This window comes from Cibotium barometz, chromosome 16 (genome assembly GCF_041138505.1).
Source record: "Cibotium barometz isolate CiBa-2024 chromosome 16, ASM4113850v1, whole genome shotgun sequence".
In the NCBI taxonomy this organism is placed as follows: domain Eukaryota; kingdom Viridiplantae; phylum Streptophyta; class Polypodiopsida; order Cyatheales; family Cibotiaceae; genus Cibotium; species Cibotium barometz.
Window position 1 is genome coordinate 40,904,465 of NC_141061.1, and position 9,718 is coordinate 40,914,182.

The 9,718-nt window shown below is 46.3% G+C and overlaps 3 pseudogenes; all 3 read right to left on the reverse strand.

Annotated features, from left to right (window-relative positions):
* Positions 1 to 209: 209 nt before the first annotated feature.
* LOC147630651 (polyadenylate-binding protein RBP45 pseudogene) lies at positions 210 to 1,010 on the reverse strand (annotated as a pseudogene).
* A 1,297-nt stretch (positions 1,011 to 2,307) lies between these two features.
* Positions 2,308 to 3,522, reverse strand: LOC147630652 (putative pentatricopeptide repeat-containing protein At1g68930 pseudogene; annotated as a pseudogene).
* Positions 3,523 to 7,516: 3,994 nt separating this feature from the next.
* LOC147630653 (putative pentatricopeptide repeat-containing protein At1g68930 pseudogene) lies at positions 7,517 to 8,731 on the reverse strand (annotated as a pseudogene).
* Between the last annotated feature and the right edge of the window lie 987 nt (positions 8,732 to 9,718).

Below are 9,718 nucleotides of genomic sequence, written 5' to 3' on the forward strand. Positions count from 1 at the left end.
CACTCAGGGTCATACAAGAAATCAGGCGAGTTCTCCTTCCTCTACCGCGATGTCGTGACGTGTGCGGTCTAGCCGGGAACACACTGGGTGTCTGGCTGTGAGAGTTACGTTGATTTGCATTCACTTGATTTGATTATTCAGAGAAAATAAATCCCGCCAAACCTCCTCTCTCCTCTCTCAGAGAGGCAGCAACAAGGGGAAAAGGTATCTCTCTTGGCTAAACACCAAACCATCATGATCATCAAGTCTTCATTTAAAGCAAGAACATAGCCCAAATACCGTCAGCACCCATTACACATAGCTTCAAGAGCAGTCTTCCACAAACATGGGTTCCTTTTTAAAGACTCTGTAGACTAACAGCTGATTTGGGTTGTGGTCAAAACTTTACCATGAACACTTACAGTGTGTCATGATTCTTCAGGCATAGCACATTATTTATGAAGTCTGCTTAGCCTTGGCATGGTAACGGTCCAATTCAGCATCCAGATCAGACCGAATCTTCCCTCTCTCTTCTTTTCCACGTCCTCTTCCACGACCTCGGCCACCTTGAATCATTTCTCCATTTCCACGAACTTGGACCTTCTGCGGCATTCCTCCACTGCCTTGGATTTTGCTCTGTCTGTGGCATAATTGCTCCATTGTAAGTCTGTAAAACCCTCTCAGCAGCAGCATGTGAGTTGAACTCAATAAATCCATATCCCTTAGAGACCATCGTCTGTTTTTTTTCTGATGATTTTAACATTTGAAACTTCTCCGGTGTGGTAGAAACAGCCGTAGATGTAGTTCTCGTTCATCCAGAACTGCAGGTCCCCAACCCACAAGGTTCTGACTTCACCTGGACTCTGCGCTGCTGAAGAGTTCGACGGATAAACTCCTGCATGCTCTGCCTGCATGGGCGCCATGTATTGCTGTTGCATGGGCTGCTGCTGCTGCTGCAACATCACCCACTGCTGCGGCTGCGGCTGTTGCTCGCTAGGCATGGAAGAAGTCCCAGGTGCTGGCTGCATCATGGCCTCCTTGAATAGAGCACCTCTGCACTCCCCTCTGCTGCACACGCCCAAGAGCCCTCGTATGGCTGCCGCCACCCCCGCCTTGGCATACCTGCAACAGCTGCGCACATCTGCTGCAGCGCCCACACAAAACACACAGGGCTCTCCTCATCAACGAGGAGGCCCCGTTCCCTGGTTACCTGCCCTCCCTCTGTCAGGCAATTCCCACCCTTTTCATGTCCTTCCTCCCGTCTGGCCAAGGTCGCTTTTTCTGAAAAGGGAGAGGGAAACTTTCCCCTTCTGCCAAAATAGTAGGTGCATGGTGGTGTATATGAGCCAACCGGGAAAAAAGGGATGCTGAAGCGCTTCAATGGCTGTTGGTAAGATTGATGGCTTCAGCACTTGCATCAAGCTGACCATTTATCATCTGCAACTGCTCCGGATGAAAAGTACCCACATTCGAGGCTAAAAATATCTCAAACCATAGCTCCTTTGCAAAAACTTCCTTCTGCAAAGTTGTTCCCAATATGTTTGACTACATTTCTCCAGTTCGTAGCATCTTCATCAGGCACTCCCTACTCCTGATATTTTGCCTCCAAAATGGCTCCCTGTCCTTCTCTATTACCCACACAGGCTTGTATTTTAAAGCATATACACACATGTACTTCACTGTTTTCATGTCCACGCATCTCAATCCATTTAAAATAGTCTCTGAGCATGCTTTCATTGCATGGACGTGCCACAGCACGACATCGACCCCCTCTAAACCTGCACATCCTCCGGTATGTGCCACCAAGTTGCTATGTAGGCTAATCTTCTTCAAAAGCACTAACAAAAATGGTATCCTTTGGCTCCATCCCTTCCCGCAGCATTTGCTCAAAAAGATGGAGAGTCTCCTCACCCCTCCCATGCTGAATCCCTGTATGCTAAGCTGGCTGGCCACAATTGAGTCTCTCTACCAGCTGCTATAAGCATCTGAAAGTCATTCCTTCATTGTGGTTTCTTGGATGGATTCTCCTCATAAGGTTTGCCTTACATACAACTGAGCATGTTGAATCACCTGCAGGTGGAGCCGTGAGTTCTAACAAACTGTTGAGTGTCTGAAGTAGTGTGTGAAAAGGAGAAGGGATAGTTGTTCAAGTTGTAGACTGTGTTCCTGACCCCATTTCCCCTTCATACAAAGGCAACAAAGCGCCTTGTTCTCAATGCTCCATTAAGGTGGAAAGACCATTGTGCACTCTCAAATGCTTCAAGGATGGTGGTAATGGAGTCATGAAGCTGCACTGCCATAAAACCCATGAAGCAAAACTTGATTGTGTTAAACGACCTCCTCCATATCTGCATACAATGCAATTGAAGTCCACCCTGACTCAAACTTTCCAGAAGATTGATGCACCATATTCCCAACATCAGGCGAGCTATTTGGCAGCTTCTCTCTTGAAAAACTCCTTATCATTTGATTTCCAATACTGACTGCATCATCCCACCTTCCCTCTGCATCATACATGCTTGAAAGTATCACATAAGGTGCTGTATATTGTGGATCCAAATCAATAGCACATTTGGTGACAGACTTTCCACGCTTCATATCACCGCGCATTCTACATGCACTGAGTAACCCCATCAATACAAAGGCATTAGGTTGAAGCGGCATCCCATCTAGAAGGTTCTCTGCTTCATCAAGACATCCAACTCTTCCAATAAGGTCAACCATACATGCCTGGTGCTCCATTGTTGGACTGAGGCCATAATCTGCACTCATGGAAGTAAAGCAGCAGTAGCCCTCATCAACCAGGCCAGCATGACTGCAGGCAGAGAGAAGGCTCGTGAAAGTTGCATTATTTGGTTTCACATTTTCTTCTGTCATTTGCAGAAAGACATGCATGGCCGCCTTAGCATGACCTTGTTGACTGTATGCTGCAATCATGGCATTCATAGAGGCAACATCCTGTCGACAGATTTTGTTAAAAGTAGAAACTGCATCATCCATGGCCCCACATTTTCCATACATGGTGATAAGGGCAGTCAGCACGACAATATTGGACTCCAATTTGCTGCTAACAACCCATGCATGGATAAATATACCCTCTTCTAACGCTGCCACACTGCCACATGAGCTCAGAATGCCTACGAAGATAACATCATCAGGCCTCATGCATTGTCCCTGCATGTGCTGGAAAAGCTCAATGGCCTCCTCATAGTATTCCTGCTCCACAAAAACTGTCAGCATCGCATTCCAAGCAACCACATTCCGCTGTTGAATCATGTCAAATGCCATACATGCATCCTCCATGGATCCACTCTTGCCATACAGATTTATTAAGGCAGTTCCAATAATCACATCTTGCTCTAAGCCCATCTCAGCAACACATGCATGGATTAGTGCACCCTCTGCCATAGCTTTGAGGCCTGAACATGCACTGAGAATGCTGACAAATGTAACCTTGTTTGGCTTCACTCCCTCATATTGCATTTGCTTGAACATCTGAAAGGCTTCTTTGCTATGACCATAATGAGCACAAGATGTTATCATGGCTGTCCATGAGACCACATCACGCATCTTTAAGGGCCGCCAACGTTGAACAAGCACTAAGTGCACTAACAAGAGTGACTTCATCCGGATTCATGCTCTCTTGCTCCAGTCTCCAGAATAGTTGAAGAGCCTCCTTGCCACAGCATTGTTGAGCATACACCGTGATCATGGCTGTCCAATAGATCAGGTTGTGTTGATGTGATCTGACAAATGTGCACCTTGCGGCATCCACATCTCCTAGCTTACCATACATGCTGACAATGGCAGTCCCAACGGCTACATCTAATTCAAGGCTGTTACTGATTAGGCCTACATGGATCTCCTTGCCCTTCCTCAGGACTTCTGTGTTTCCACATGCACTGAGAGCACTTAAGTACGTGACCCTGTTTGGTATGACATTTTCCAGCTGCATAGTCATGAAAAGTTGGAGAGCTTGCTTGTGATAACCCTGCCGTACATACTGACAAGAAGGTTGGCCAGGAAGGTATCTTGTTCTAGCCCCAATCTTCTGATGTGTGAATGGAGGCGTTTGCCCTCGGAAAGGGTAACACATTTTTTTAACACAGAAAGAATACCCTGCCATTTTGTGCATGTTTTTGCTCTTGTAGCTATGGCATGTTGATGCCGCTCTTCATGTGTGAAATGTTTCAGCGTGTTTGCTTCTGTGGCCCTCCAAGCCACCATATGATACATCTAAACCCATGCAGTTTTTTATGATGTTGCCCTGCAAGCTACAGAATATATCAACCTAAATTGGCAAACCATGCCTGCTTGACATCCATCTTTGGTCTACATATGGATGTAACGTGACTACATGACATGATAGTGGCGGGTTACGCCCAACCTTCTTCTCACACCAGAACTGATGGTCCTCCAACTCAACTGGCGGCGGGCGGGGATCATCTGTAAGCTTCTCAGACAACCCAGCTCAAAGTGTCGAACACCGACAGCTAAAGCAGTAACACATGTTCTGAACAACGAAGAGAGCTTTAATCTCCATGTTCATACACTCAATTCTACAGCATTCTGCATTGGCATTCCTTTTATCCTTCTGATGTTTTGGGCTTTCTCTATGTCAAACCATTCATTCAGATTATCATTGCATACATTTAGCCCTGTTTTTCAAAGAGTTTCTTTCAGATATCCTGACAATCAGAGTACAAAGAAGTGTCCACCTTTCCGGTATTCATGAGTTCTTGAGCATTCTATCTGTTTTGCAACTTGTAGGGAAGACCTCAAGTCAATACAAGCTCCTCACCTTCCTCAGCTATCAGAAAGGTCGAGTGTCGTAAGCCCTTGAGACAAAGGGTTAGCTTCAAGTCACTACAAGCTCCTCTCTATCCTTGGTTATTGGAATAGATGAGTGTCATAGGCCCTTGAAGTGGCAAGAATGGATCAAGTCATTGCAAGCTCCTCTCCTTCCTCAGCTGTCGAGAGGATGAGTGTCACAAGCCCTTGTTGCCATTCTACAGTCCTAAGAGAGAACTACAAGTCTATACAAGCTCCTTGTTACCCCCTTCTCTCGAGGTGAACAAGTGTCATAAGCCCTTGTAATCCTTCTTCTTCCCTAATCCACCTGGGTCAAATGATACCAACAAATCATACAGGCTCTGCTGCCTGTACCCTTAAGGAATACCCTCTAGATCATAGGCCATCAAGGTTTTCTGCCTCATACATATGCTGAAATCATCACATACATAGTTCACGGGGATTTTACCACACTCTCACAACCAAAGCTGTCGTGACGTGTGCGGTCTAGCCGGGAACACACTGGGTGTCTGGCTGTGAGAGTTACGTTGATTTGCATTCACTTGATTTGATTATTCAGAGAAAATAAATCCCGCCAAACCTCCTCTCTCCTCTCTCAGAGAGGCAGCAACAAGGGGAAAAGGTATCTCTCTTGGCTAAACACCAAACCATCATGATCATCAAGTCTTCATTTAAAGCAAGAACATAGCCCAAATACCGTCAGCACCCATTACACATAGCTTCAAGAGCAGTCTTCCACAAACATGGGTTCCTTTTTAAAGACTCTGTAGACTAACAGCTGATTTGGGTTGTGGTCAAAACTTTACCATGAACACTTACAGTGTGTCATGATTCTTCAGGCATAGCACATTATTTATGAAGTCTGCTTAGCCTTGGCATGGTAACGGTCCAATTCAGCATCCAGATCAGACCGAATCTTCCCTCTCTCTTCTTTTCCACGTCCTCTTCCACGACCTCGGCCACCTTGAATCATTTCTCCATTTCCACGAACTTGGACCTTCTGCGGCATTCCTCCACTGCCTTGGATTTTGCTCTGTCTGTGGCATAATTGCTCCATTGTAAGTCTGTAAAACCCTCTCAGCAGCAGCATGTGAGTTGAACTCAATAAATCCATATCCCTTAGAGACCATCGTCTGTTTTTTTTCTGATGATTTTAACATTTGAAACTTCTCCGGTGTGGTAGAAACAGCCGTAGATGTAGTTCTCGTTCATCCAGAACTGCAGGTCCCCAACCCACAAGGTTCTGACTTCACCTGGACTCTGCGCTGCTGAAGAGTTCGACGGATAAACTCCTGCATGCTCTGCCTGCATGGGCGCCATGTATTGCTGTTGCATGGGCTGCTGCTGCTGCTGCAACATCACCCACTGCTGCGGCTGCGGCTGTTGCTCGCTAGGCATGGAAGAAGTCCCAGGTGCTGGCTGCATCATGGCCTCCTTGAATAGAGCACCTCTGCACTCCCCTCTGCTGCACACGCCCAAGAGCCCTCGTATGGCTGCCGCCACCCCCGCCTTGGCATACCTGCAACAGCTGCGCACATCTGCTGCAGCGCCCACACAAAACACACAGGGCTCTCCTCATCAACGAGGAGGCCCCGTTCCCTGGTTACCTGCCCTCCCTCTGTCAGGCAATTCCCACCCTTTTCATGTCCTTCCTCCCGTCTGGCCAAGGTCGCTTTTTCTGAAAAGGGAGAGGGAAACTTTCCCCTTCTGCCAAAATAGTAGGTGCATGGTGGTGTATATGAGCCAACCGGGAAAAAAGGGATGCTGAAGCGCTTCAATGGCTGTTGGTAAGATTGATGGCTTCAGCACTTGCATCAAGCTGACCATTTATCATCTGCAACTGCTCCGGATGAAAAGTACCCACATTCGAGGCTAAAAATATCTCAAACCATAGCTCCTTTGCAAAAACTTCCTTCTGCAAAGTTGTTCCCAATATGTTTGACTACATTTCTCCAGTTCGTAGCATCTTCATCAGGCACTCCCTACTCCTGATATTTTGCCTCCAAAATGGCTCCCTGTCCTTCTCTATTACCCACACAGGCTTGTATTTTAAAGCATATACACACATGTACTTCACTGTTTTCATGTCCACGCATCTCAATCCATTTAAAATAGTCTCTGAGCATGCTTTCATTGCATGGACGTGCCACAGCACGACATCGACCCCCTCTAAACCTGCACATCCTCCGGTATGTGCCACCAAGTTGCTATGTAGGCTAATCTTCTTCAAAAGCACTAACAAAAATGGTATCCTTTGGCTCCATCCCTTCCCGCAGCATTTGCTCAAAAAGATGGAGAGTCTCCTCACCCCTCCCATGCTGAATCCCTGTATGCTAAGCTGGCTGGCCACAATTGAGTCTCTCTACCAGCTGCTATAAGCATCTGAAAGTCATTCCTTCATTGTGGTTTCTTGGATGGATTCTCCTCATAAGGTTTGCCTTACATACAACTGAGCATGTTGAATCACCTGCAGGTGGAGCCGTGAGTTCTAACAAACTGTTGAGTGTCTGAAGTAGTGTGTGAAAAGGACAAGGGATAGTTGTTCAAGTTGTAGACTGTGTTCCTGACCCCATTTCCCCTTCATACAAAGGCAACAAAGCGCCTTGTTCTCAATGCTCCATTAAGGTGGAAAGACCATTGTGCACTCTCAAATGCTTCAAGGATGGTGGTAATGGAGTCATGAAGCTGCACTGCCATAAAACCCATGAAGCAAAACTTGATTGTGTTAAACGACCTCCTCCATATCTGCATACAATGCAATTGAAGTCCACCCTGACTCAAACTTTCCAGAAGATTGATGCACCATATTCCCAACATCAGGCGAGCTATTTGGCAGCTTCTCTCTTGAAAAACTCCTTATCATTTGATTTCCAATACTGACTGCATCATCCCACCTTCCCTCTGCATCATACATGCTTGAAAGTATCACATAAGGTGCTGTATATTGTGGATCCAAATCAATAGCACATTTGGTGACAGACTTTCCACGCTTCATATCACCGCGCATTCTACATGCACTGAGTAACCCCATCAATACAAAGGCATTAGGTTGAAGCGGCATCCCATCTAGAAGGTTCTCTGCTTCATCAAGACATCCAACTCTTCCAATAAGGTCAACCATACATGCCTGGTGCTCCATTGTTGGACTGAGGCCATAATCTGCACTCATGGAAGTAAAGCAGCAGTAGCCCTCATCAACCAGGCCAGCATGACTGCAGGCAGAGAGAAGGCTCGTGAAAGTTGCATTATTTGGTTTCACATTTTCTTCTGTCATTTGCAGAAAGACATGCATGGCCGCCTTAGCATGACCTTGTTGACTGTATGCTGCAATCATGGCATTCATAGAGGCAACATCCTGTCGACAGATTTTGTTAAAAGTAGAAACTGCATCATCCATGGCCCCACATTTTCCATACATGGTGATAAGGGCAGTCAGCACGACAATATTGGACTCCAATTTGCTGCTAACAACCCATGCATGGATAAATATACCCTCTTCTAACGCTGCCACACTGCCACATGAGCTCAGAATGCCTACGAAGATAACATCATCAGGCCTCATGCATTGTCCCTGCATGTGCTGGAAAAGCTCAATGGCCTCCTCATAGTATTCCTGCTCCACAAAAACTGTCAGCATCGCATTCCAAGCAACCACATTCCGCTGTTGAATCATGTCAAATGCCATACATGCATCCTCCATGGATCCACTCTTGCCATACAGATTTATTAAGGCAGTTCCAATAATCACATCTTGCTCTAAGCCCATCTCAGCAACACATGCATGGATTAGTGCACCCTCTGCCATAGCTTTGAGGCCTGAACATGCACTGAGAATGCTGACAAATGTAACCTTGTTTGGCTTCACTCCCTCATATTGCATTTGCTTGAACATCTGAAAGGCTTCTTTGCTATGACCATAATGAGCACAAGATGTTATCATGGCTGTCCATGAGACCACATCACGCATCTTTAAGGGCCGCCAACGTTGAACAAGCACTAAGTGCACTAACAAGAGTGACTTCATCCGGATTCATGCTCTCTTGCTCCAGTCTCCAGAATAGTTGAAGAGCCTCCTTGCCACAGCATTGTTGAGCATACACCGTGATCATGGCTGTCCAATAGATCAGGTTGTGTTGATGTGATCTGACAAATGTGCACCTTGCGGCATCCACATCTCCTAGCTTACCATACATGCTGACAATGGCAGTCCCAACGGCTACATCTAATTCAAGGCTGTTACTGATTAGGCCTACATGGATCTCCTTGCCCTTCCTCAGGACTTCTGTGTTTCCACATGCACTGAGAGCACTTAAGTACGTGACCCTGTTTGGTATGACATTTTCCAGCTGCATAGTCATGAAAAGTTGGAGAGCTTGCTTGTGATAACCCTGCCGTACATACTGACAAGAAGGTTGGCCAGGAAGGTATCTTGTTCTAGCCCCAATCTTCTGATGTGTGAATGGAGGCGTTTGCCCTCGGAAAGGGTAACACATTTTTTTAACACAGAAAGAATACCCTGCCATTTTGTGCATGTTTTTGCTCTTGTAGCTATGGCATGTTGATGCCGCTCTTCATGTGTGAAATGTTTCAGCGTGTTTGCTTCTGTGGCCCTCCAAGCCACCATATGATACATCTAAACCCATGCAGTTTTTTATGATGTTGCCCTGCAAGCTACAGAATATATCAACCTAAATTGGCAAACCATGCCTGCTTGACATCCATCTTTGGTCTACATATGGATGTAATGTGACTACATGACATGATAGTGGCAGGTTACGCCCAACCTTCTTCTCACACCAGAACTGATGGTCCTCCAACTCAACTGGCGGCGGGCGGGGATCATTTGTAAGCTTCTCAGACAACCCAGCTCAAAGTGTCGAACACCGACAGCTAAAGCAGTAACACATGTTCTGAACAACGAAGAGAG